Consider the following 25,882-nt stretch of genomic DNA (forward strand, 5'->3'; position numbering starts at 1 on the left):
TCACCACACTACAGATACTACATGAAAAATTTGCGACCATCATCCAATAAAAAATGATCTTTGACATTCAGTATGGCATGCTAAAATAAACTTTTTATCTGATTGTATTTTTATTGAGCATTTTTCCCAAAAATTCATTGTTTTAAAATTCTAAAGCTAAAAGATTGTTTCTGCTCAGTTTCGAACTGGGGACCTTTCGCGTGTTAGGCGAACGTAATAACCACTACACTACAGAAACTGACTCTCGTGGATCCCACCCCTATCTAGTCTGGAAGTACAAATGACACATGCTTTTCTTAGAAATATAATTTTTTCTAAACTTTTTTCCTATTTTCTAATATTTTTGACGCTATTTTTCCACTTTGCATTTCAAGAGGACACATTCACTTATTATCAATTCTGATCATTGTATTTACTAAAAAAATATTTTTTAATGTATTTCTGACCAATTTTGAAGGGGGACCTTATGCATATTGGGTAAATGTGAATAACTCTACACTACAGGTACTTCATGAATGCAACACCATCCAATATGCATGGTAGAAGGGAAATTGACTTTTGATATTCTGCAATATGATTTTTTGCTTGCTTTTTTATTGAGCAATGCAACAGTATATATTTATCAAAATATAAATTATTGAATTCAAAGTGTTTAGGTAACAAAATATGTTTCTGCCCAGTTTTGAACTGGGGATCTTTCGCGTGTGAGGCAAACGTGATAACCACTACACTACAGAAACTACATGGAAACAGCATCTCCCGCCATCCAATAAAAAATGATCTTTGACATACATTATGGCATTCTGAAATAAACTTTTTATATGATTGCATTTTTATTTGGCATTTCAACCAAAAATCCCTTGTTTTAAAATTCTAAAGATAACAGCACATTTCTGCCCAGTTTCGAACTGGGGACCTTTTGTGTTTTAGGCAAATGTGATAACCACTACAATACAGAAACTGACTTTTGAAGATCTCATTACTATCGAGTCGGGAAGTACCATTGGCAAACCGTTTTCTTAGAATTTTTTTTTCTAAACTTATTTTTCTATTTTCTAATAATTTCTATGCTATTTTTTCCACTTTGCATTTCAAGAGGACACATTCACTTATTAATAGTTCTGATCATTGTATTTAATAAAAAAATCTTTTTTTAATGTATTTCTGACCAATTTTGAAGGGGAACCTTATGCATATTGGCTAAATGTGAATAATACTACACTACAGGTACTTCCTGAATGCAACACCATCCAATATGCATGGTAGAAGGGAAATTGACTTTTGATATTCTGCAATATGATTTTTTGCTTGCTTTTTTATTGAGCAATGCAACAGTATATATTTATCAAAATATAAATTATTGAATTCAAAGTGTTTAGGTAACAAAATATGTTTCTGCCAATTTCGAACTGGGGACCTTTCACGTGTGAGGCAAACATGAAATCACTACACTACAGATACTACATGAAAAATTTGCGACCATCATCCAATAAAAAATGATCTTTGACATTCAGTATGGCATGCTAAAATAAACTTTTTATCTGATTGTATTTTTATTGAGCATTTTACCCAAAAATTCATTGTTTTAAAATTCTAAAGCTAAAAGATTGTTTCTGCCCAGTTTCGAACTGGGGACCTTTCGCGTGTTAGGCAAATGTGATAACCACTACACTACAGAAAATGACTCTCGTGGATCCCATCACTATCTAGTCTGGAAGTACAAATGACACATGCTTTTCTTAGAAATATAATTTTTTCTAAACTTTTTTCCTATTTTCTAATAATTTTGACGCTATTTTTCCACTTTGCATTTCAAGAGGACACATTCACTTATTATCAATTCTGATCATTGTATTTACTAAAAAAATATTTTTTAATGTATTTCTGACCAATTTTGAAGGGGGACCTTATGCATATTGGGTAAATGTGAATAACTCAACACTACAGGTACTTCATGAATGCAACACCATCCAATATGCATGGTAGAAGGGAAATTGACTTTTGATATTCTGCAATATGATTTTTGCTTGCTTTTTCATTGAGCAATGCAACAGTAGATAGTTATCAAAATATAAATTATTGAATTCAAAGTGTTTAGGTAACAAAATATGTTTCTGCCCAGTTTCGAACTGGGGACCTTTCGCGTGTGAGGCAAACGTGATAACCACTACACTACAGAAACTACATGAAAACAGCATCTCCCGCCATCCAATAAAAAATGATCTTTGACATACATTATGGCATTCTATAATAAAATTTTTATATGATTGCATTTTTATTTGGCATTTCAACCAAAAATCCCTTGTTTTAAAATTCTAAAGATAACAGCACATTTCTGCCCAGTTTCGAACTGGGGACCTTTTGTGTTTTAGGCGAATGTGATAACCACTACAATACAGAAACTGACTTTTGAAGATCTCATCACTATGGAGTCGGGAAGTACCATTGGCAAACCGTTTTCATAGAATTTTTTTTTCTAAACTTATTTTTCTATTTTCTAATAATTTCTATGCTATTTTTTCCACTTTGCATTTCAAGAGGACACATTCACTTATTAATAGTTCTGATCATTGTATTTAATAAAAAAATCTATTTTTAATGTATTTCTGACCAATTTTGAAGGGGAACCTTATGCATATTGGCTAAATGTGAATAATACTACACTACAGGTACTTCATGAATGCAACACCATCCAATATGCATGGTAGAAGGGAAATTGACTTTTGATATTCTGCAATATGATTTTTTGCTTGCTTTTTCATTGAGCAATGCAACAGTATATATTTATCAAAATATAAATTATTGAATTCAAAGCGTTTAGGTAACAAAATATGTTTTTGCCAATTTCGAACTGGGGACCTTTCACGTGTGAGGCAAACATGAAATCACTACACTACAGATACTACATGAAAAATTTGCGACCATCATCCAATAAAAAATGATCTTTGACATTCAGTATGGCATGCTAAAATAAACTTTTTATCTGATTGTATTTTTATTGAGCATTTTACCCAAAAATTCATTGTTTTAAAATTCTAAAGCTAAAAGATTGTTTCTGCCCAGTTTCGAACTGGGGACCTTTCGCGTGTTAGGCGAACGTAATAACCACTACACTACAGAAACTGACTCTCGTGGATCCCACCCCTATCTAGTCTGGAAGTACAAATGACACATGCTTTTCTTAGAAATATAATTTTTTCTAAACTTTTTTCCTATTTTCTAATATTTTTGACGCTATTTTTCCACTTTGCATTTCAAGAGGACACATTCACTTATTATCAATTCTGATCATTGTATTTACTAAAAAAATATTTTTTAATGTATTTCTGACCAATTTTGAAGGGGGACCTTATGCATATTGGGTAAATGTGAATAACTCTACACTACAGGTACTTCATGAATGCAACACCATCCAATATGCATGGTAGAAGGGAAATTGACTTTTGATATTCTGCAATATGATTTTTGCTTGCTTTTTCATTGAGCAATGCAACAGTAGATAGTTATCAAAATATAAATTATTGAATTCAAAGTGTTTAGGTAACAAAATATGTTTCTGCCCAGTTTCGAACTGGGGACCTTTCGCGTGTGAGGCAAACGTGATAACCACTACACTACAGAAACTACATGAAAACAGCATCTCCCGCCATCCAATAAAAAATGATCTTTGACATACATTATGGCATTCTATAATAAAATTTTTATATGATTGCATTTTTATTTGGCATTTCAACCAAAAATCCCTTGTTTTAAAATTCTAAAGATAACAGCACATTTCTGCCCAGTTTCGAACTGGGGACCTTTTGTGTTTTAGGCGAATGTGATAACCACTACAATACAGAAACTGACTTTTGAAGATCTCATCACTATGGAGTCGGGAAGTACCATTGGCAAACCGTTTTCTTAGAATTTTTTTTTTCTAAACTTATTTTTCTATTTTCTAATAATTTCTATGCTATTTTTTCCACTTTGCATTTCAAGAGGACACATTCACTTATTAATAGTTCTGATCATTGTATTTAATAAAAAAATCTATTTTTAATGTATTTCTGACCAATTTTGAAGGGGAACCTTATGCATATTGGCTAAATGTGAATAATACTACACTACAGGTACTTCATGAATGCAACACCATCCAATATGCATGGTAGAAGGGAAATTGACTTTTGATATTCTGCAATATGATTTTTTGCTTGCTTTTTCATTGAGCAATGCAACAGTATATATTTATCAAAATATAAATTATTGAATTCAAAGTGTTTAGGTAACAAAATATATTTCTGCCAATTTCGAACTGGGGACCTTTCACGTGTGAGGCAAACATGAAATCACTACACTACAGATACTACATGAAAAATTTGCGACCATCATCCAATAAAAAATGATCTTTGACATTCAGTATGGCATGCTAAAATAAACTTTTTATCTGATTGTATTTTTATTGAGCATTTTACCCAAAAATTCATTGTTTTAAAATTCTAAAGCTAAAAGATTGTTTCTGCCCAGTTTCGAACTGGGGACCTTTCGCGTGTTAAGCGAACGTAATAACCACTACACTACAGAAACTGACTCTCGTGGATCCCACCCCTATCTAGTCTGGAAGTACAAATGACACATGCTTTTCTTAGAAATATAATTTTTTCTAAACTTTTTTCCTATTTTCTAATATTTTTGACGCTATTTTTCCACTTTGCATTTCAAGAGGACACATTCACTTATTATCAATTCTGATCATTGTATTTACTAAAAAAATATTTTTTAATGTATTTCTGACCAATTTTGAAGGGGGACCTTATGCATATTGGGTAAATGTGAATAACTCTACACTACAGGTACTTCATGAATGCAACACCATCCAGTATGCATGGTAGAAGGGAAATTGACTTTTGATATTCTGCAATATGATTTTTGCTTGCTTTTTCATTGAGCAATGCAACAGTAGATAGTTATCAAAATATAAATTATTGAATTCAAAGTGTTTAGGTAACAAAATATGTTTCTGCCCAGTTTCGAACTGGGGACCTTTCGCGTGTGAGGCAAACGTGATAACCACTACACTACAGAAACTACATGAAAACAGCATCTCCCGCCATCCAATAAAAAATGATCTTTGACATACATTATGGCATTCTATAATAAAATTTTTATATGATTGCATTTTTATTTGGCATTTCAACCAAAAATCCCTTGTTTTAAAATTCTAAAGATAACAGCACATTTCTGCCCAGTTTCGAACTGGGGACCTTTTGTGTTTTAGGCGAATGTGATAACCACTACAATACAGAAACTGACTTTTGAAGATCTCATCACTATGGAGTCGGGAATTACCATTGGCAAACCGTTTTCTTAGAATTTTTTTTTCTAAACTTATTTTTCTATTTTCTAATAATTTCTATGCTATTTTTTCCACTTTGCATTTCAAGAGGACACATTCACTTATTAATAGTTCTGATCATTGTATTTAATAAAAAAAATCTATTTTTAATGTATTTCTGACCAATTTTGAAGGGGAACCTTATGCATATTCGCTAAATGTGAATATTACTACACTACAGGTACTTCATGAATGCAACACCATCCAATATGCATGGTAGAAGGGAAATTGACATTTGATATTCTGCAATATGATTTTTTGCTTGCTTTTTCATTGAGCAATGCAACAGAATATAGTTATCAAAATATAAATTATTGAATTCAAAGTGTTTAGGTAACAAAATATGTTTCTGCCAATTTCGAACTGGGGACCTTTCACGTGTGAGGCAAACATGAAATCACTACACTACAGATACTACATGAAAAATTTGCGACCATCATCCAATAAAAAATTATCTTTGACATTCAGTATGGCATGCTAAAATAAACTTTTTATCTGATTGTATTTTTATTGAGCATTTTACCCAAAAATTCATTGTTTTAAAATTCTAAAGCTAAAAGATTGTTTCTGCCCAGTTTCGAACTGGGGACCTTTCGCGTGTTAGGCAAATGTGATAACCACTACACTACAGAAAATGACTCTCGTGGATCCCATCACTATCTAGTCTGGAAGTACAAATGACACATGCTTTTCTTAGAAATATAATTTTTTCTAAACTTTTTTCCTATTTTCTAATAATTTTGACGCTATTTTTCCACTTTGCATTTCAAGAGGACACATTCACTTATTATCAATTCTGATCATTGTATTTACTAAAAAAATATTTTTTAATGTATTTCTGACCAATTTTGAAGGGGGACCTTATGCATATTGGGTAAATGTGAATAACTCAACACTACAGGTACTTCATGAATGCAACACCATCCAATATGCATGGTAGAAGGGAAATTGACTTTTGATATTCTGCAATATGATTTTTGCTTGCTTTTTCATTGAGCAATGCAACAGTAGATAGTTATCAAAATATAAATTATTGAATTCAAAGTGTTTAGGTAACAAAATATGTTTCTGCCCAGTTTTGAACTGGGGATCTTTCGCGTGTGAGGCGAACGTGATAACCACTACACTACAGAAACTACATGGAAACAGCATCTCCCGCCATCCAATAAAAAATGATCTTTGACATACATTATGGCATTCTGAAATAAACTTTTTATATGATTGCATTTTTATTTGGCATTTCAACCAAAAATCCCTTGTTTTAAAATTCTAAAGATAACAGCACATTTCTGCCCAGTTTCGAACTGGGGACCTTTTGTGTTTTAGGCGAATGTGATAACCACTACAATACAGAAACTGACTTTTGAAGATCTCCTCACTATGGAGTCGGGAAGTACCATTGGCAAACCGTTTTCATAGAATTTTTTTTTCTAAACTTATTTTTCTATTTTCTAATAATTTCTATGCTATTTTTTCCACTTTGCATTTCAAGAGGACACATTCACTTATTAATAGTTCTGATCATTGTATTTAATAAAAAAAATCTATTTTTAATGTATTTCTGACCAATTTTGAAGGGGAACCTTATGCATATTGGCTAAATGTGAATAATACTACACTACAGGTACTTCATGAATGCAACACCATCCAATATGCATGGTAGAAGGGAAATTGACTTTTGATATTCTGCAATATGATTTTTTGCTTGCTTTTTCATTGAGCAATGCAACAGTATATATTTATCAAAATATAAATTATTGAATTCAAAGCGTTTAGGTAACAAAATATGTTTTTGCCAATTTCGAACTGGGGACCTTTCACGTGTGAGGCAAACATGAAATCACTACACTACAGATACTACATGAAAAATTTGCGACCATCATCCAATAAAAAATGATCTTTGACATTCAGTATGGCATGCTAAAATAAACTTTTTATCTGATTGTATTTTTATTGAGCATTTTACCCAAAAATTCATTGTTTTAAAATTCTAAAGCTAAAAGATTGTTTCTGCCCAGTTTCGAACTGGGGACCTTTCGCGTGTTAGGCGAACGTAATAACCACTACACTACAGAAACTGACTCTCGTGGATCCCACCCCTATCTAGTCTGGAAGTACAAATGACACATGCTTTTCTTAGAAATATAATTTTTTCTAAACTTTTTTCCTATTTTCTAATATTTTTGACGCTATTTTTCCACTTTGCATTTCAAGAGGACACATTCACTTATTATCAATTCTGATCATTGTATTTACTAAAAAAATATTTTTTAATGTATTTCTGACCAATTTTGAAGGGGGACCTTATGCATATTGGGTAAATGTGAATAACTCTACACTACAGGTACTTCATGAATGCAACACCATCCAATATGCATGGTAGAAGGGAAATTGACTTTTGATATTCTGCAATATGATTTTTGCTTGCTTTTTCATTGAGCAATGCAACAGTAGATAGTTATCAAAATATAAATTATTGAATTCAAAGTGTTTAGGTAACAAAATATGTTTCTGCCCAGTTTCGAACTGGGGACCTTTCGCGTGTGAGGCAAACGTGATAACCACTACACTACAGAAACTACATGAAAACAGCATCTCCCGCCATCCAATAAAAAATGATCTTTGACATACATTATGGCATTCTATAATAAAATTTTTATATGATTGCATTTTTATTTGGCATTTCAACCAAAAATCCCTTGTTTTAAAATTCTAAAGATAACAGCACATTTCTGCCCAGTTTCGAACTGGGGACCTTTTGTGTTTTATGCGAATGTGATAACCACTACAATACAGAAACTGACTTTTGAAGATCTCATCACTATGGAGTCGGGAAGTACCATTGGCAAACCGTTTTCTTAGAATTTTTTTTTTCTAAACTTATTTTTCTATTTTCTAATAATTTCTATGCTATTTTTTCCACTTTGCATTTCAAGAGGACACATTCACTTATTAATAGTTCTGATCATTGTATTTAATAAAAAAATCTATTTTTAATGTATTTCTGACCAATTTTGAAGGGGAACCTTATGCATATTGGCTAAATGTGAATAATACTACACTACAGGTACTTCATGAATGCAACACCATCCAATATGCATGGTAGAAGGGAAATTGACTTTTGATATTCTGCAATATGATTTTTTGCTTGCTTTTTCATTGAGCAATGCAACAGTATATATTTATCAAAATATAAATTATTGAATTCAAAGTGTTTAGGTAACAAAATATATTTCTGCCAATTTCGAACTGGGGACCTTTCACGTGTGAGGCAAACATGAAATCACTACACTACAGATACTACATGAAAAATTTGCGACCATCATCCAATAAAAAATGATCTTTGACATTCAGTATGGCATGCTAAAATAAACTTTTTATCTGATTGTATTTTTATTGAGCATTTTACCCAAAAATTCATTGTTTTAAAATTCTAAAGCTAAAAGATTGTTTCTGCCCAGTTTCGAACTGGGGACCTTTCGCGTGTTAGGCGAACGTAATAACCACTACACTACAGAAACTGACTCTCGTGGATCCCACCCCTATCTAGTCTGGAAGTACAAATGACACATGCTTTTCTTAGAAATATAATTTTTTCTAAACTTTTTTCCTATTTTCTAATATTTTTGACGCTATTTTTCCACTTTGCATTTCAAGAGGACACATTCACTTATTAGCAATTCTGATCATTGTATTTACTAAAAAAATATTTTTTAATGTATTTCTGACCAATTTTGAAGGGGGACCTTATGCATATTGGGTAAATGTGAATAACTCTACACTACAAGTACTTCATGAATGCAACACCATCCAGTATGCATGGTAGAAGGGAAATTGACTTTTGATATTCTGCAATATGATTTTTGCTTGCTTTTTCATTGAGCAATGCAACAGTAGATAGTTATCAAAATATAAATTATTGAATTCAAAGTGTTTAGGTAACAAAATATGTTTCTGCCCAGTTTCGAACTGGGGACCTTTCGCGTGTGAGGCAAACGTGATAACCACTACACTACAGAAACTACATGAAAACAGCATCTCCCGCCATCCAATAAAAAATGATCTTTGACATACATTATGGCATTCTATAATAAAATTTTTATATGATTGCATTTTTATTTGGCATTTCAACCAAAAATCCCTTGTTTTAAAATTCTAAAGATAACAGCACATTTCTGCCCAGTTTCGAACTGGGGACCTTTTGTGTTTTAGGCGAATGTGATAACCACTACAATACAGAAACTGACTTTTGAAGATCTCATCACTATGGAGTCGGGAATTACCATTGGCAAACCGTTTTCTTAGAAATTTTTTTTTCTAAACTTATTTTTCTATTTTCTAATAATTTCTATGCTATTTTTTCCACTTTGCATTTCAAGAGGACACATTCACTTATTAATAGTTCTGATCATTGTATTTAATAAAAAAATCTATTTTTAATGTATTTCTGACCAATTTTGAAGGGGAACCTTATGCATATTCGCTAAATGTGAATATTACTACACTACAGGTACTTCATGAATGCAACACCATCCAATATGCATGGTAGAAGGGAAATTGACATTTGATATTCTGCAATATGATTTTTTGCTTGCTTTTTCATTGAGCAATGCAACAGAATATAGTTATCAAAATATAAATTATTGAATTCAAAGTGTTTAGGTAACAAAATATGTTTATGCCAATTTCGAACTGGGGACCTTTCACGTGTGAGGCAAACATGAAATCACTACACTACAGATACTACATGAAAAATTTGCGACCATCATCCAATAAAAAATTATCTTTGACATTCAGTATGGCATGCTAAAATAAACTTTTTATCTGATTGTATTTTTATTGAGCATTTTACCCAAAAATTCATTGTTTTAAAATTCTAAAGCTAAAAGATTGTTTCTGCCCAGTTTCGAACTGGGGACCTTTCGCGTGTTAGGCAAATGTGATAACCACTACACTACAGAAAATGACTCTCGTGGATCCCATCACTATCTAGTCTGGAAGTACAAATGACACATGCTTTTCTTAGAAATATAATTTTTTCTAAACTTTTTTCCTATTTTCTAATAATTTTGACGCTATTTTTCCACTTTGCATTTCAAGAGGACACATTCACTTATTATCAATTCTGATCATTGTATTTACTAAAAAAATATTTTTTAATGTATTTCTGACCAATTTTGAAGGGGGACCTTATGCATATTGGGTAAATGTGAATAACTCAACACTACAGGTACTTCATGAATGCAACACCATCCAATATGCATGGTAGAAGGGAAATTGACTTTTGATATTCTGCAATATGATTTTTGCTTGCTTTTTCATTGAGCAATGCAACAGTAGATAGTTATCAAAATATAAATTATTGAATTCAAAGTGTTTAGGTAACAAAATATGTTTCTGCCCAGTTTTGAACTGGGGATCTTTCGCGTGTGAGGCGAACGTGATAACCACTACACTACAGAAACTACATGGAAACAGCATCTCCCGCCATCCAATAAAAAATGATCTTTGACATACATTATGGCATTCTGAAATAAACTTTTTATATGATTGCATTTTTATTTGGCATTTCAACCAAAAATCCCTTGTTTTAAAATTCTAAAGATAACAGCACATTTCTGCCCAGTTTCGAACTGGGGACCTTTTGTGTTTTAGGCGAATGTGATAACCACTACAATACAGAAACTGACTTTTGAAGATCTCATCACTATGGAGTCGGGAAGTACCATTGGCAAACCGTTTTCTTAGAATTTTTTTTTTCTAAACTTATTTTTCTATTTTCTAATAATTTCTATGCTATTTTTTCCACTTTGCATTTCAAGAGGACACATTCACTTATTAATAGTTCTGATCATTGTATTTAATAAAAAAATCTATTTTTAATGTATTTCTGACCAATTTTGAAGGGGAACCTTATGCATATTGGCTAAATGTGAATAATACTACACTACAGGTACTTCATGAATGCAACACCATCCAATATGCATGGTAGAAGGGAAATTGACTTTTGATATTCTGCAATATGATTTTTTGCTTGCTTTTTCATTGAGCAATGCAACAGTATATATTTATCAAAATATAAATTATTGAATTCAAAGCGTTTAGGTAACAAAATATGTTTTTGCCAATTTCGAACTGGGGACCTTTCACGTGTGAGGCAAACATGAAATCACTACACTACAGATACTACATGAAAAATTTGCGACCATCATCCAATAAAAAATGATCTTTGACATTCAGTATGGCATGCTAAAATAAACTTTTTATCTGATTGTATTTTTATTGAGCATTTTACCCAAAAATTCATTGTTTTAAAATTCTAAAGCTAAAAGATTGTTTCTGCCCAGTTTCGAACTGGGGACCTTTCGCGTGTTAGGCGAACGTAATAACCACTACACTACAGAAACTGACTCTCGTGGATCCCACCCCTATCTAGTCTGGAAGTACAAATGACACATGCTTTTCTTAGAAATATAATTTTTTCTAAACTTTTTTCCTATTTTCTAATATTTTTGACGCTATTTTTCCACTTTGCATTTCAAGAGGACACATTCACTTATTATCAATTCTGATCATTGTATTTACTAAAAAAATATTTTTTAATGTATTTCTGACCAATTTTGAAGGGGGACCTTATGCATATTGGGTAAATGTGAATAACTCTACACTACAGGTACTTCATGAATGCAACACCATCCAATATGCATGGTAGAAGGGAAATTGACTTTTGATATTCTGCAATATGATTTTTGCTTGCTTTTTCATTGAGCAATGCAACAGTAGATAGTTATCAAAATATAAATTATTGAATTCAAAGTGTTTAGGTAACAAAATATGTTTCTGCCCAGTTTCGAACTGGGGACCTTTCGCGTGTGAGGCAAACGTGATAACCACTACACTACAGAAACTACATGAAAACAGCATCTCCCGCCATCCAATAAAAAATGATCTTTGACATACATTATGGCATTCTATAATAAAATTTTTATATGATTGCATTTTTATTTGGCATTTCAACCAAAAATCCCTTGTTTTAAAATTCTAAAGATAACAGCACATTTCTGCCCAGTTTCGAACTGGGGACCTTTTGTGTTTTAGGCGAATGTGATAACCACTACAATACAGAAACTGACTTTTGAAGATCTCATCACTATGGAGTCGGGAATTACCATTGGCAAACCGTTTTCTTAGAATTTTTTTTTTCTAAACTTATTTTTCTATTTTCTAATAATTTCTATGCTATTTTTTCCACTTTGCATTTCAAGAGGACACATTCACTTATTAATAGTTCTGATCATTGTATTTAATAAAAAAATCTATTTTTAATGTATTTCTGACCAATTTTGAAGGGGAACCTTATGCATATTCGCTAAATGTGAATATTACTACACTACAGGTACTTCATGAATGCAACACCATCCAATATGCATGGTAGAAGGGAAATTGACATTTGATATTCTGCAATATGATTTTTTGCTTGCTTTTTCATTGAGCAATGCAACAGAATATAGTTATCAAAATATAAATTATTGAATTCAAAGTGTTTAGGTAACAAATTATGTTTCTGCCAATTTCGAACTGGGGACCTTTCACGTGTGAGGCAAACATGAAATCACTACACTACAGATACTACATGAAAAATTTGCGACCATCATCCAATAAAAAATTATCTTTGACATTCAGTATGGCATGCTAAAATAAACTTTTTATCTGATTGTATTTTTATTGAGCATTTTACCCAAAAATTCATTGTTTTAAAATTCTAAAGCTAAAAGATTGTTTCTGCCCAGTTTTGAACTGGGGACCTTTCGCGTGTTAGGCGAACGTGATAACCACTACACTACAGAAACTGACTCTTGTGGGTCCCATCACTATCTAGTCTGGAAGTACAAATGACACATGCTTTTCTTAGAAATATAATTTTTTCTAAACTTTTTTTCCTATTTTCTAATAATGTTGATGCTATTTTTCCACTTTGCATTTCAAGAGGACACATTCACTTATTATCAATTCTGATCATTGTATTTACTAAATAAATCTTTTTTTAATGTATTTCTGACCAATTTTGAAGGGGGACCTTATGCATATTGGGTAAATGTGAATAACTCTACACTACAGGTACTTCATGAATGCAACACCATCCAGTATGCATGGTAGAAGGGAAATTGACTTTTGATATTCTGCAATATGATTTTTGCTTGCTTTTTCATTGAGCAATGCAACAGTAGATAGTTATCAAAATATAAATTATTGAATTCAAAGTGTTTAGGTAACAAAATATGTTTCTGCCCAGTTTTGAACTGAGGACCTTTCGCGTGTGAGGCGAAAGTGATAACCACTACACTACAGAAACTACATGGAAACAGCATCTCCCGCCATCCAATAAAAAATTATCTTTGACATACATTATGGCATTCTGAAATAAACTTTTTATATGATTGCATTTTTATTTGGCATTTCAACCAAAAATCCCTTGTTTTAAAATTCTAAAGATAACAGCACATTTCTGCCCAGTTTCGAACTGGGGACCTTTTGTGTTTTAGGCGAATGTGATAACCACTACAATACAGAAACTGACTTTTGAAGATCTCATCACTATGGAGTCGGGAAGTACCATTGGCAAACCGTTTTCTTAGAATTTTTTTTTCTAAACTTATTTTTCTATTTTCTAATAATTTCTATGCTATTTTTTCCACTTTGCATTTCAAGAGGACACATTCACTTATTAATAGTTCTGATCATTGTATTTAAAAAAAAAATCTATTTTTAATGTATTTCTGACCAATTTTGAAGGGGATCCTTATGCATATTCGCTAAATGTGAATAATACTACACTACAGGTACTTCATGAATGCAACACCATCCAATATGCATGGTAGAAGGGAAATTGACTTTTGATATTCTGCAATATGATTTTTTTGCTTGCTTTTTCATTGAGCAATGCAACAGTATATAGTTATCAAAATATAAATTATTGAATTCAAAGTGTTTAGGTCACAAAATATGTTTCTGCCAATTTCGAACTGGGGACCTTTCACGTGTGAGGCAAACATGAAATCACCACACTACAGATACTACATGAAAAATTTGCGACCATCATCCAATAAAAAATGATCTTTGACATTCAGTATGGCATGCTAAAATAAACTTTTTATCTGATTGTATTTTTATTGAGCATTTTACCCAAAAATTCATTGTTTTAAAATTCTGAAGCTAAAAGATTGTTTCTGCCCAGTTTTGAACTGGGGACCTTTCGCGTGTTAGGCGAACGTGATAATCACTACACTACAGAAACTGACTCTTGTGGGGCCCATCACTATCTAGTCTGGAAGTACAAATGACACATGCTTTTCTTAGAAATATAATTTTTTCTAAACTTTTTTCCTTTTTTCTAATAATTTTGACGCTATTTTTCCACTTTGCATTTCAAGAGGACACATTCACTTATTATCAATTCTGATCATTGTATTTACTAAAAAATTTTTTTTTAATGTATTTCTGACCAATTTTGAAGGGGGACCTTATGCATATTGGGTAAATGTGAATAACTCAACACTACAGGTACTTCATGAATGCAACACCATCCAATATGCATGGTAGAAGGGAAATTGACTTTTGATATTCTGCAATATGATTTTTGCTTGCTTTTTCATTGAGCAATGCAACAGTAGATAGTTATCAAAATATAAATTATTGAATTCAAAGTGTTTAGGTAACAAAATATGTTTCTGCCCAGTTTTGAACTGGGGATCTTTCGCATGTGAGGCGAACGTGATAACCACTACACTACAGAAACTACATGGAAACAGCATCTCCCGCCATCCAATAAAAAATGATCTTTGACATACATTATGGCATTCTGAAATAAACTTTTTATATAATTGCATTTTTATTTGGCATTTCAACCAAAAATCCCTTGTTTTAAAATTCTAAAGATAACAGCACATTTCTGCCCAGTTTCGAACTGGGGACCTTTTGTGTTTTAGGCGAATGTGATAACCACTACAATACAGAAACTGACTTTTGAAGATCTCATCACTATGGAGTCGGGAAGTACCATTGGCAAACCGTTTTCATAGAATTTTTTTTTCTAAACTCATTTTTCTATTTTCTAATAATTTCTATGCTATTTTTTCCACTTTGCATTTCAAGAGGACACATTCACTTATTAATAGTTCTGATCATTGTATTTAATAAAAAAATCTATTTTTAATGTATTTCTGACCAATTTTGAAGGGGAACCTTATGCATATTGGCTAAATGTGAATAATACTACACTACAGGTACTTCATGAATGCAACACCATCCAATATGCATGGTAGAAGGGAAATTGACTTTTGATATTCTGCAATATGATTTTTTGCTTGCTTTTTCATTGAGCAATGCAACAGTATATATTTATCAAAATATAAATTATTGAATTCAAAGCGTTTAGGTAACAAAATATGTTTTTGCCAATTTCGAACTGGGGACCTTTCACGTGTGAGGCAAACATGAAATCACTACACTACAGATACTACATGAAAAATTTGCGACCATCATCCAATAAAAAATGATCTTTGACATTCAGTATGGCATGCTAAAATAAACTTTTTATCTGATTGTATTTTTATTGAGCATTTTACCCAAAAATTCATTGTTTTAAAATTCTAAAGCTAAAAGATTGTTTCTGCCCAGTTTCGAACTGGGGACCTTTCGCGTGTTAGGCGAACGTAATAACCACTACACTACAGAAACTGACTCTCGTGGATCCCACCCCTATCTAGTCTGGAAGTACAAATGACACATGCTTTTCTTAGAAATATAATTTTTTCTAAACTTTTTTCCTATTTTCTAATATTTTTGACGCTATTTTTCCACTTTGCATTTCAAGAGGACACATTCACTTATTATCAATTCTGATCATTGTATTTACTAAAAAAATATTTTTTAATGTATTTCTGACCAATTTTGAAGGGGGACCTTATGCATATTGGGTAAATGTGAATAACTCTACACTACAGGTACTTCATGAATGCAACACCATCCAGTATGCATGGTAGAAGGGAAATTGACTTTTGATATTCTGCAATATGATTTTTGCTTGCTTTTTCATTGAGCAATGCAACAGTAGATAGTTATCAAAATATAAATTATTGAATTCAAAGTGTTTAGGTAACAAAATATGTTTCTGCCCAGTTTTGAACTGGGGATCTTTCGCATGTGAGGCGAACGTGATAACCACTACACTACAGAAACTACATGGAAACAGCATCTCCCGCCATCCAATAAAAAATGATCTTTGACATACATTATGGCATTCTGAAATAAACTTTTTATATAATTGCATTTTTATTTGGCATTTCAACCAAAAATCCCTTGTTTTAAAATTCTAAAGATAACAGCACATTTCTGCCCAGTTTCGAACTGGGGACCTTTTGTGTTTTAGGCGAATGTGATAACCACTACAATACAGAAACTGACTTTTGAAGATCTCATCACTATGGAGTCGGGAAGTACCATTGGCAAACCGTTTTCATAGAATTTTTTTTTCTAAACTTATTTTTCTATTTTCTAATAATTTCTATGCTATTTTTTCCACTTTGCATTTCAAGAGGACACATTCACTTATTAATAGTTCTGATCATTGTATTTAATAAAAAAATCTATTTTTAATGTATTTCTGACCAATTTTGAAGGGGAACCTTATGCATATTGGCTAAATGTGAATAATACTACACTACAGGTACTTCATGAATGCAACACCATCCAATATGCATGGTAGAAGGGAAATTGACTTTTGATATTCTGCAATATGATTTTTTGCTTGCTTTTTCATTGAGCAATGCAACAGTATATATTTATCAAAATATAAATTATTGAATTCAAAGCGTTTAGGTAACAAAATATGTTTTTGCCAATTTCGAACTGGGGACCTTTCACGTGTGAGGCAAACATGAAATCACTACACTACAGATACTACATGAAAAATTTGCGACCATCATCCAATAAAAAATGATCTTTGACATTCAGTATGGCATGCTAAAATAAACTTTTTATCTGATTGTATTTTTATTGAGCATTTTACCCAAAAATTCATTGTTTTAAAATTCTAAAGCTAAAAGATTGTTTCTGCCCAGTTTCGAACTGGGGACCTTTCGCGTGTTAGGCGAACGTAATAACCACTACACTACAGAAACTGACTCTCGTGGATCCCACCCCTATCTAGTCTGGAAGTACAAATGACACATGCTTTTCTTAGAAATATAATTTTTTCTAAACTTTTTTCCTATTTTCTAATATTTTTGACGCTATTTTTCCACTTTGCATTTCAAGAGGACACATTCACTTATTATCAATTCTGATCATTGTATTTACTAAAAAAATATTTTTTAATGTATTTCTGACCAATTTTGAAGGGGGACCTTATGCATATTGGGTAAATGTGAATAACTCTACACTACAGGTACTTCATGAATGCAACACCATCCAGTATGCATGGTAGAAGGGAAATTGACTTTTGATATTCTGCAATATGATTTTTGCTTGCTTTTTCATTGAGCAATGCAACAGTAGATAGTTATCAAAATATAAATTATTGAATTCAAAGTGTTTAGGTAACAAAATATGTTTCTGCCCAGTTTCGAACTGGGGACCTTTCGCGTGTGAGGCAAACGTGATAACCACTACACTACAGAAACTACATGAAAACAGCATCTCCCGCCATCCAATAAAAAATGATCTTTGACATACATTATGGCATTCTATAATAAAATTTTTATATGATTGCATTTTTATTTGGCATTTCAACCAAAAATCCCTTGTTTTAAAATTCTAAAGATAACAGCACATTTCTGCCCAGTTTCGAACTGGGGACCTTTTGTGTTTTAGGCGAATGTGATAACCACTACAATACAGAAACTGACTTTTGAAGATCTCATCACTATGGAGTCGGGAAGTACCATTGGCAAACCGTTTTCTTAGAATTTTTTTTTTCTAAACTTATTTTTCTATTTTCTAATAATTTCTATGCTATTTTTTCCACTTTGCATTTCAAGAGGACACATTCACTTATTAATAGTTCTGATCATTGTATTTAATAAAAAAATCTATTTTTAATGTATTTCTGACCAATTTTGAAGGGGAACCTTATGCATATTCGCTAAATGTGAATATTACTACACTACAGGTACTTCATGAATGCAACACCATCCAATATGCATGGTAGAAGGGAAATTGACATTTGATATTCTGCAATATGATTTTTTGCTTGCTTTTTCATTGAGCAATGCAACAGAATATAGTTATCAAAATATAAATTATTGAATTCAAAGTGTTTAGGTAACAAAATATGTTTCTGCCAATTTCGAACTGGGGACCTTTCACGTGTGAGGCAAACATGAAATCACTACACTACAGATACTACATGAAAAATTTGCGACCATCATCCAATAAAAAATGATCTTTGACATTCAGTATGGCATGCTAAAATAAACTTTTTATCTGATTGTATTTTTATTGAGCATTTTACCCAAAAATTCATTGTTTTAAAATTCTAAAGCTAAAAGATTGTTTCTGCCCAGTTTTGAACTGGGGACCTTTCGCGTGTTAGGCGAACGTGATAACCACTACACTACAGAAACTGACTCTTGTGGGTCCCATCACTATCTAGTCTGGAAGTACAAATGACACATGCTTTTCTTAGAAATATAATTTTTTCTAAACTTTTTTTCCTATTTTCTAATAATGTTGATGCTATTTTTCCACTTTGCATTTCAAGAGGACACATTCACTTATTATCAATTCTGATCATTGTATTTACTAAATAAATCTTTTTTTAATGTATTTCTGACCAATTTTGAAGGGGGACCTTATGCATATTGGGTAAATGTGAATAACTCTACACTACAGGTACTTCATGAATGCAACACCATCCAGTATGCATGGTAGAAGGGAAATTGACTTTTGATATTCTGCAATATGATTTTTGCTTGCTTTTTCATTGAGCAATGCAACAGTAGATAGTTATCAAAATATAAATTATTGAATTCAAAGTGTTTAGGTAACAAAATATGTTTCTGCCCAGTTTTGAACTGAGGACCTTTCGCGTGTGAGGCGAAAGTGATAACCACTACACTACAGAAACTACATGGAAACAGCATCTCCCGCCATCCAATAAAAAATTATCTTTGACATACATTATGGCATTCTGAAATAAACTTTTTATATGATTGCATTTTTATTTGGCATTTCAACCAAAAATCCCTTGTTTTAAAATTCTAAAGATAACAGCACATTTCTGCCCAGTTTCGAACTGGGGACCTTTTGTGTTTTAGGCGAATGTGATAACCACTACAATACAGAAACTGACTTTTGAAGATCTCATCACTATGGAGTCGGGAAGTACCATTGGCAAACCGTTTTCTTAGAATTTTTTTTTCTAAACTTATTTTTCTATTTTCTAATAATTTCTATGCTATTTTTTCCACTTTGCATTTCAAGAGGACACATTCACTTATTAATAGTTCTGATCATTGTATTTAAAAAAAAAATCTATTTTTAATGTATTTCTGACCAATTTTGAAGGGGATCCTTATGCATATTCGCTAAATGTGAATAATACTACACTACAGGTACTTCATGAATGCAACACCATCCAATATGCATGGTAGAAGGGAAATTGACTTTTGATATTCTGCAATATGATTTTTTTGCTTGCTTTTTCATTGAGCAATGCAACAGTATATAGTTATCAAAATATAAATTATTGAATTCAAAGTGTTTAGGTCACAAAATATGTTTCTGCCAATTTCGAACTGGGGACCTTTCACGTGTGAGGCAAACATGAAATCACCACACTACAGATACTACATGAAAAATTTGCGACCATCATCCAATAAAAAATGATCTTTGACATTCAGTATGGCATGCTAAAATAAACTTTTTATCTGATTGTATTTTTATTGAGCATTTTACCCAAAAATTCATTGTTTTAAAATTCTGAAGCTAAAAGATTGTTTCTGCCCAGTTTTGAACTGGGGACCTTTCGCGTGTTAGGCGAACGTGATAATCACTACACTACAGAAACTGACTCTTGTGGGGCCCATCACTATCTAGTCTGGAAGTACAAATGACACATGCTTTTCTTAGAAATATAATTTTTTCTAAACTTTTTTCCTTTTTTCTAATAATTTTGACGCTATTTTTCCACTTTGCATTTCAAGAGGACACATTCACTTATTATCAATTCTGATCATTGTATTTACTAAAAAATTTTTTTTTAATGTATTTCTGACCAATTTTGAAGGGGGACCTTATGCATATTGGGTAAATGTGAATAACTCAACACTACAGGTACTTCATGAATGCAACACCATCCAATATGCATGGTAGAAGGGAAATTGACTTTTGATATTCTGCAATATGATTTTTGCTTGCTTTTTCATTGAGCAATGCAACAGTAGATAGTTATCAAAATATAAATTATTGAATTCAAAGTGTTTAGGTAACAAAATATGTTTCTGCCCAGTTTTGAACTGAGGACCTTTCGCGTGTGAGGCGAAAGTGATAACCACTACACTACAGAAACTACATGGAAACAGCATCTCCCGCCATCCAATAAAAAATTATCTTTGACATACATTATGGCATTCTGAAATAAACTTTTTATATGATTGCATTTTTATTTGGCATTTCAACCAAAAATCCCTTGTTTTAAAATTCTAAAGATAACAGCACATTTCTGCCCAGTTTCGAACTGGGGACCTTTTGTGTTTTAGGCGAATGTGATAACCACTACAATACAGAAACTGACTTTTGAAGATCTCATCACTATGGAGTCGGGAAGTACCATTGGCAAACCGTTTTCTTAGAATTTTTTTTTCTAAACTTATTTTTCTATTTTCTAATAATTTCTATGCTATTTTTTCCACTTTGCATTTCAAGAGGACACATTCACTTATTAATAGTTCTGATCATTGTATTTAAAAAAAAAATCTATTTTTAATGTATTTCTGACCAATTTTGAAGGGGATCCTTATGCATATTCGCTAAATGTGAATAATACTACACTACAGGTACTTCATGAATGCAACACCATCCAATATGCATGGTAGAAGGGAAATTGACTTTTGATATTCTGCAATATGATTTTTTTGCTTGCTTTTTCATTGAGCAATGCAACAGTATATAGTTATCAAAATATAAATTATTGAATTCAAAGTGTTTAGGTCACAAAATATGTTTCTGCCAATTTCGAACTGGGGACCTTTCACGTGTGAGGCAAACATGAAATCACCACACTACAGATACTACATGAAAAATTTGCGACCATCATCCAATAAAAAATGATCTTTGACATTCAGTATGGCATGCTAAAATAAACTTTTTATCTGATTGTATTTTTATTGAGCATTTTACCCAAAAATTCATTGTTTTAAAATTCTGAAGCTAAAAGATTGTTTCTGCCCAGTTTTGAACTGGGGACCTTTCGCGTGTTAGGCGAACGTGATAACCACTACACTACAGAAACTGACTCTTGTGGGGCCCATCACTATCTAGTCTGGAAGTACAAATGACACATGCTTTTCTTAGAAATATAATTTTTTCTAAACTTTTTTCCTTTTTTCTAATAATTTTGACGCTATTTTTCCACTTTGCATTTCAAGAGGACACATTCACTTATTATCAATTCTGATCATTGTATTTACTAAAAAAATTTTTTTTAATGTATTTCTGACCAATTTTGAAGGGGGACCTTATGCATATTGGGTAAATGTGAATAACTCAACACTACAGGTACTTCATGAATGCAACACCATCCAATATGCATGGTAGAAGGGAAATTGACTTTTGATATTCTGCAATATGATTTTTGCTTGCTTTTTCATTGAGCAATGCAACAGTAGATAGTTATCAAAATATAAATTATTGAATTCAAAGTGTTTAGGTAACAAAATATGTTTCTGCCCAGTTTTGAACTGGGGATCTTTCGCATGTGAGGCGAACGTGATAACCACTACACTACAGAAACTACATGGAAACAGCATCTCCCGCCATCCAATAAAAAATGATCTTTGACATACATTATGGCATTCTGAAATAAACTTTTTATATAATTGCATTTTTATTTGGCATTTCAACCAAAAATCCCTTGTTTTAAAATTCTAAAGATAACAGCACATTTCTGCCCAGTTTCGAACTGGGGACCTTTTGTGTTTTAGGCGAATGTGATAACCACTACAATACAGAAACTGACTTTTGAAGATCTCATCACTATGGAGTCGGGAAGTACCATTGGCAAACCGTTTTCATAGAATTTTTTTTTCTAAACTTATTTTTCTATTTTCTAATAATTTCTATGCTATTTTTTCCACTTTGCATTTCAAGAGGACACATTCACTTATTAATAGTTCTGATCATTGTATTTAATAAAAAAATCTATTTTTAATGTATTTCTGACCAATTTTGAAGGGGAACCTTATGCATATTGGCTAAATGTGAATAATACTACACTACAGGTACTTCATGAATGCAACACCATCCAATATGCATGGTAGAAGGGAAATTGACTTTTGATATTCTGCAATATGATTTTTTGCTTGCTTTTTCATTGAGCAATGCAACAGTATATATTTATCAAAATATAAATTATTGAATTCAAAGCGTTTAGGTAACAAAATATGTTTTTGCCAATTTCGAACTGGGGACCTTTCACGTGTGAGGCAAACATGAAATCACTACACTACAGATACTACATGAAAAATTTGCGACCATCATCCAATAAAAAATGATCTTTGACATTCAGTATGGCATGCTAAAATAAACTTTTTATCTGATTGTATTTTTATTGAGCATTTTACCCAAAAATTCATTGTTTTAAAATTCTAAAGCTAAAAGATTGTTTCTGCCCAGTTTCGAACTGGGGACCTTTCGCGTGTTAGGCGAACGTAATAACCACTACACTACAGAAACTGACTCTCGTGGATCCCACCCCTATCTAGTCTGGAAGTACAAATGACACATGCTTTTCTTAGAAATATAATTTTTTCTAAACTTTTTCCCTATTTTCTAATATTTTTGACGCTATTTTTCCACTTTGCATTTCAAGAGGACACATTCACTTATTATCAATTCTGATCATTGTATTTACTAAAAAAATATTTTTTAATGTATTTCTGACCAATTTTGAAGGGGGACCTTATGCATATTGGGTAAATGTGAATAACTCTACACTACAGGTACTTCATGAATGCAACACCATCCAGTATGCATGGTAGAAGGGAAATTGACTTTTGATATTCTGCAATATGATTTTTGCTTGCTTTTTCATTGAGCAATGCAACAGTAGATAGTTATCAAAATATAAATTATTGAATTCAAAGTGTTTAGGTAACAAAATATGTTTCTGCCCAGTTTTGAACTGGGGATCTTTCGCATGTGAGGCGAACGTGATAACCACTACACTACAGAAACTACATGGAAACAGCATCTCCCGCCATCCAATAAAAAATGATCTTTGACATACATTATGGCATTCTGAAATAAACTTTTTATATAATTGCATTTTTATTTGGCATTTCAACCAAAAATCCCTTGTTTTAAAATTCTAAAGATAACAGCACATTTCTGCCCAGTTTCGAACTGGGGACCTTTTGTGTTTTAGGCGAATGTGATAACCACTACAATACAGAAACTGACTTTTGAAGATCTCATCACTATGGAGTCGGGAAGTACCATTGGCAAACCGTTTTCATAGAATTTTTTTTTCTAAACTTATTTTTCTATTTTCTAATAATTTCTATGCTATTTTTTCCACTTTGCATTTCAAGAGGACACATTCACTTATTAATAGTTCTGATCATTGTATTTAATAAAAAAATCTATTTTTAATGTATTTCTGACCAATTTTGAAGGGGAACCTTATGCATATTGGCTAAATGTGAATAATACTACACTACAGGTACTTCATGAATGCAACACCATCCAATATGCATGGTAGAAGGGAAATTGACTTTTGATATTCTGCAATATGATTTTTTGCTTGCTTTTTCATTGAGCAATGCAACAGTATATATTTATCAAAATATAAATTATTGAATTCAAAGCGTTTAGGTAACAAAATATGTTTTTGCCAATTTCGAACTGGGGACCTTTCACGTGTGAGGCAAACATGAAATCACTACACTACAGATACTACATGAAAAATTTGCGACCATCATCCAATAAAAAATGATCTTTGACATTCAGTATGGCATGCTAAAATAAACTTTTTATCTGATTGTATTTTTATTGAGCATTTTACCCAAAAATTCATTGTTTTAAAATTCTAAAGCTAAAAGATTGTTTCTGCCCAGTTTCGAACTGGGGACCTTTCGCGTGTTAGGCGAACGTAATAACCACTACACTACAGAAACTGACTCTCGTGGATCCCACCCCTATCTAGTCTGGAAGTACAAATGACACATGCTTTTCTTAGAAATATAATTTTTTCTAAACTTTTTTCCTATTTTCTAATATTTTTGACGCTATTTTTCCACTTTGCATTTCAAGAGGACACATTCACTTATTATCAATTCTGATCATTGTATTTACTAAAAAAATATTTTTTAATGTATTTCTGACCAATTTTGAAGGGGGACCTTATGCATATTGGGTAAATGTGAATAACTCTACACTACAGGTACTTCATGAATGCAACACCATCCAGTATGCATGGTAGAAGGGAAATTGACTTTTGATATTCTGCAATATGATTTTTGCTTGCTTTTTCATTGAGCAATGCAACAGTAGATAGTTATCAAAATATAAATTATTGAATTCAAAGTGTTTAGGTAACAAAATATGTTTCTGCCCAGTTTCGAACTGGGGACCTTTCGCGTGTGAGGCAAACGTGATAACCACTACACTACAGAAACTACATGAAAACAGCATCTCCCGCCATCCAATAAAAAATGATCTTTGACATACATTATGGCATTCTATAATAAAATTTTTATATGATTGCATTTTTATTTGGCATTTCAACCAAAAATCCCTTGTTTTAAAATTCTAAAGATAACAGCACATTTCTGCCCAGTTTCGAACTGGGGACCTTTTGTGTTTTAGGCGAATGTGATAACCACTACAATACAGAAACTGACTTTTGAAGATCTCATCACTATGGAGTCGGGAAGTACCATTGGCAAACCGTTTTCTTAGAATTTTTTTTTCTAAACTTATTTTTCTATTTTCTAATAATTTCTATGCTATTTTTTCCACTTTGCATTTCAAGAGGACACATTCACTTATTAATAGTTCTGATCATTGTATTTAATAAAAAAATCTATTTTTAATGTATTTCTGACCAATTTTGAAGGGGAACCTTATGCATATTCGCTAAATGTGAATATTACTACACTACAGGTACTTCATGAATGCAACACCATCCAATATGCATGGTAGAAGGGAAATTGACATTTGATATTCTGCAATATGATTTTTTGCTTGCTTTTTCATTGAGCAATGCAACAGAATATAGTTATCAAAATA

At 32.1% G+C, this 25,882-nt stretch overlaps 36 non-coding genes across 36 annotated transcripts; all 36 read right to left on the bottom strand.

The window, feature by feature from the left end:
* Window positions 1–165: 165 nt before the first annotated feature.
* On the bottom strand, window positions 166–238 carry TRNAV-AAC (transfer RNA valine (anticodon AAC)). Its single transcript has one exon. It is a non-coding gene; the product is annotated as a tRNA-Val (tRNA).
* Window positions 239–667: 429 nt separating this feature from the next.
* TRNAV-CAC (transfer RNA valine (anticodon CAC)) lies at window positions 668–740 on the bottom strand. The gene has a single exon. It is a non-coding gene; the product is annotated as a tRNA-Val (tRNA).
* Window positions 741–1,608: 868 nt separating this feature from the next.
* Window positions 1,609–1,681, bottom strand: TRNAV-AAC (transfer RNA valine (anticodon AAC)). The gene has a single exon. It is a non-coding gene; the product is annotated as a tRNA-Val (tRNA).
* Window positions 1,682–2,109: 428 nt separating this feature from the next.
* Window positions 2,110–2,182, bottom strand: TRNAV-CAC (transfer RNA valine (anticodon CAC)). The gene has a single exon. It is a non-coding gene; the product is annotated as a tRNA-Val (tRNA).
* An 868-nt stretch (window positions 2,183–3,050) lies between these two features.
* On the bottom strand, window positions 3,051–3,123 carry TRNAV-AAC (transfer RNA valine (anticodon AAC)). The gene has a single exon. It is a non-coding gene; the product is annotated as a tRNA-Val (tRNA).
* Window positions 3,124–3,551: 428 nt separating this feature from the next.
* On the bottom strand, window positions 3,552–3,624 carry TRNAV-CAC (transfer RNA valine (anticodon CAC)). Its single transcript has one exon. It is a non-coding gene; the product is annotated as a tRNA-Val (tRNA).
* Window positions 3,625–4,493: 869 nt separating this feature from the next.
* Window positions 4,494–4,566, bottom strand: TRNAV-AAC (transfer RNA valine (anticodon AAC)). The gene has a single exon. It is a non-coding gene; the product is annotated as a tRNA-Val (tRNA).
* Window positions 4,567–4,994: 428 nt separating this feature from the next.
* Window positions 4,995–5,067, bottom strand: TRNAV-CAC (transfer RNA valine (anticodon CAC)). Its single transcript has one exon. It is a non-coding gene; the product is annotated as a tRNA-Val (tRNA).
* Window positions 5,068–5,936: 869 nt separating this feature from the next.
* Window positions 5,937–6,009, bottom strand: TRNAV-AAC (transfer RNA valine (anticodon AAC)). The gene has a single exon. It is a non-coding gene; the product is annotated as a tRNA-Val (tRNA).
* A 428-nt stretch (window positions 6,010–6,437) lies between these two features.
* On the bottom strand, window positions 6,438–6,510 carry TRNAV-CAC (transfer RNA valine (anticodon CAC)). The gene has a single exon. It is a non-coding gene; the product is annotated as a tRNA-Val (tRNA).
* An 869-nt stretch (window positions 6,511–7,379) lies between these two features.
* On the bottom strand, window positions 7,380–7,452 carry TRNAV-AAC (transfer RNA valine (anticodon AAC)). Its single transcript has one exon. It is a non-coding gene; the product is annotated as a tRNA-Val (tRNA).
* A 428-nt stretch (window positions 7,453–7,880) lies between these two features.
* TRNAV-CAC (transfer RNA valine (anticodon CAC)) lies at window positions 7,881–7,953 on the bottom strand. Its single transcript has one exon. It is a non-coding gene; the product is annotated as a tRNA-Val (tRNA).
* An 869-nt stretch (window positions 7,954–8,822) lies between these two features.
* Window positions 8,823–8,895, bottom strand: TRNAV-AAC (transfer RNA valine (anticodon AAC)). Its single transcript has one exon. It is a non-coding gene; the product is annotated as a tRNA-Val (tRNA).
* A 428-nt stretch (window positions 8,896–9,323) lies between these two features.
* On the bottom strand, window positions 9,324–9,396 carry TRNAV-CAC (transfer RNA valine (anticodon CAC)). The gene has a single exon. It is a non-coding gene; the product is annotated as a tRNA-Val (tRNA).
* An 869-nt stretch (window positions 9,397–10,265) lies between these two features.
* On the bottom strand, window positions 10,266–10,338 carry TRNAV-AAC (transfer RNA valine (anticodon AAC)). Its single transcript has one exon. It is a non-coding gene; the product is annotated as a tRNA-Val (tRNA).
* A 428-nt stretch (window positions 10,339–10,766) lies between these two features.
* Window positions 10,767–10,839, bottom strand: TRNAV-CAC (transfer RNA valine (anticodon CAC)). Its single transcript has one exon. It is a non-coding gene; the product is annotated as a tRNA-Val (tRNA).
* An 869-nt stretch (window positions 10,840–11,708) lies between these two features.
* Window positions 11,709–11,781, bottom strand: TRNAV-AAC (transfer RNA valine (anticodon AAC)). Its single transcript has one exon. It is a non-coding gene; the product is annotated as a tRNA-Val (tRNA).
* Window positions 11,782–12,209: 428 nt separating this feature from the next.
* On the bottom strand, window positions 12,210–12,282 carry TRNAV-CAC (transfer RNA valine (anticodon CAC)). The gene has a single exon. It is a non-coding gene; the product is annotated as a tRNA-Val (tRNA).
* Window positions 12,283–13,151: 869 nt separating this feature from the next.
* Window positions 13,152–13,224, bottom strand: TRNAV-AAC (transfer RNA valine (anticodon AAC)). Its single transcript has one exon. It is a non-coding gene; the product is annotated as a tRNA-Val (tRNA).
* A 430-nt stretch (window positions 13,225–13,654) lies between these two features.
* On the bottom strand, window positions 13,655–13,727 carry TRNAV-CAC (transfer RNA valine (anticodon CAC)). Its single transcript has one exon. It is a non-coding gene; the product is annotated as a tRNA-Val (tRNA).
* An 869-nt stretch (window positions 13,728–14,596) lies between these two features.
* On the bottom strand, window positions 14,597–14,669 carry TRNAV-AAC (transfer RNA valine (anticodon AAC)). The gene has a single exon. It is a non-coding gene; the product is annotated as a tRNA-Val (tRNA).
* A 428-nt stretch (window positions 14,670–15,097) lies between these two features.
* On the bottom strand, window positions 15,098–15,170 carry TRNAV-CAC (transfer RNA valine (anticodon CAC)). The gene has a single exon. It is a non-coding gene; the product is annotated as a tRNA-Val (tRNA).
* An 868-nt stretch (window positions 15,171–16,038) lies between these two features.
* Window positions 16,039–16,111, bottom strand: TRNAV-AAC (transfer RNA valine (anticodon AAC)). The gene has a single exon. It is a non-coding gene; the product is annotated as a tRNA-Val (tRNA).
* A 428-nt stretch (window positions 16,112–16,539) lies between these two features.
* On the bottom strand, window positions 16,540–16,612 carry TRNAV-CAC (transfer RNA valine (anticodon CAC)). The gene has a single exon. It is a non-coding gene; the product is annotated as a tRNA-Val (tRNA).
* An 868-nt stretch (window positions 16,613–17,480) lies between these two features.
* On the bottom strand, window positions 17,481–17,553 carry TRNAV-AAC (transfer RNA valine (anticodon AAC)). The gene has a single exon. It is a non-coding gene; the product is annotated as a tRNA-Val (tRNA).
* Window positions 17,554–17,981: 428 nt separating this feature from the next.
* Window positions 17,982–18,054, bottom strand: TRNAV-CAC (transfer RNA valine (anticodon CAC)). Its single transcript has one exon. It is a non-coding gene; the product is annotated as a tRNA-Val (tRNA).
* Window positions 18,055–18,923: 869 nt separating this feature from the next.
* Window positions 18,924–18,996, bottom strand: TRNAV-AAC (transfer RNA valine (anticodon AAC)). Its single transcript has one exon. It is a non-coding gene; the product is annotated as a tRNA-Val (tRNA).
* Window positions 18,997–19,426: 430 nt separating this feature from the next.
* Window positions 19,427–19,499, bottom strand: TRNAV-CAC (transfer RNA valine (anticodon CAC)). Its single transcript has one exon. It is a non-coding gene; the product is annotated as a tRNA-Val (tRNA).
* An 869-nt stretch (window positions 19,500–20,368) lies between these two features.
* On the bottom strand, window positions 20,369–20,441 carry TRNAV-AAC (transfer RNA valine (anticodon AAC)). The gene has a single exon. It is a non-coding gene; the product is annotated as a tRNA-Val (tRNA).
* A 428-nt stretch (window positions 20,442–20,869) lies between these two features.
* On the bottom strand, window positions 20,870–20,942 carry TRNAV-CAC (transfer RNA valine (anticodon CAC)). The gene has a single exon. It is a non-coding gene; the product is annotated as a tRNA-Val (tRNA).
* Window positions 20,943–21,811: 869 nt separating this feature from the next.
* TRNAV-AAC (transfer RNA valine (anticodon AAC)) lies at window positions 21,812–21,884 on the bottom strand. The gene has a single exon. It is a non-coding gene; the product is annotated as a tRNA-Val (tRNA).
* A 428-nt stretch (window positions 21,885–22,312) lies between these two features.
* On the bottom strand, window positions 22,313–22,385 carry TRNAV-CAC (transfer RNA valine (anticodon CAC)). The gene has a single exon. It is a non-coding gene; the product is annotated as a tRNA-Val (tRNA).
* Window positions 22,386–23,253: 868 nt separating this feature from the next.
* On the bottom strand, window positions 23,254–23,326 carry TRNAV-AAC (transfer RNA valine (anticodon AAC)). The gene has a single exon. It is a non-coding gene; the product is annotated as a tRNA-Val (tRNA).
* A 428-nt stretch (window positions 23,327–23,754) lies between these two features.
* Window positions 23,755–23,827, bottom strand: TRNAV-CAC (transfer RNA valine (anticodon CAC)). The gene has a single exon. It is a non-coding gene; the product is annotated as a tRNA-Val (tRNA).
* Window positions 23,828–24,695: 868 nt separating this feature from the next.
* Window positions 24,696–24,768, bottom strand: TRNAV-AAC (transfer RNA valine (anticodon AAC)). The gene has a single exon. It is a non-coding gene; the product is annotated as a tRNA-Val (tRNA).
* A 428-nt stretch (window positions 24,769–25,196) lies between these two features.
* TRNAV-CAC (transfer RNA valine (anticodon CAC)) lies at window positions 25,197–25,269 on the bottom strand. Its single transcript has one exon. It is a non-coding gene; the product is annotated as a tRNA-Val (tRNA).
* Window positions 25,270–25,882: the final 613 nt, after the last annotated feature.

Source organism: Pseudophryne corroboree, chromosome 4, assembly GCF_028390025.1.
Source record: "Pseudophryne corroboree isolate aPseCor3 chromosome 4, aPseCor3.hap2, whole genome shotgun sequence".
Lineage (NCBI taxonomy): Eukaryota > Metazoa > Chordata > Amphibia > Anura > Myobatrachidae > Pseudophryne > Pseudophryne corroboree.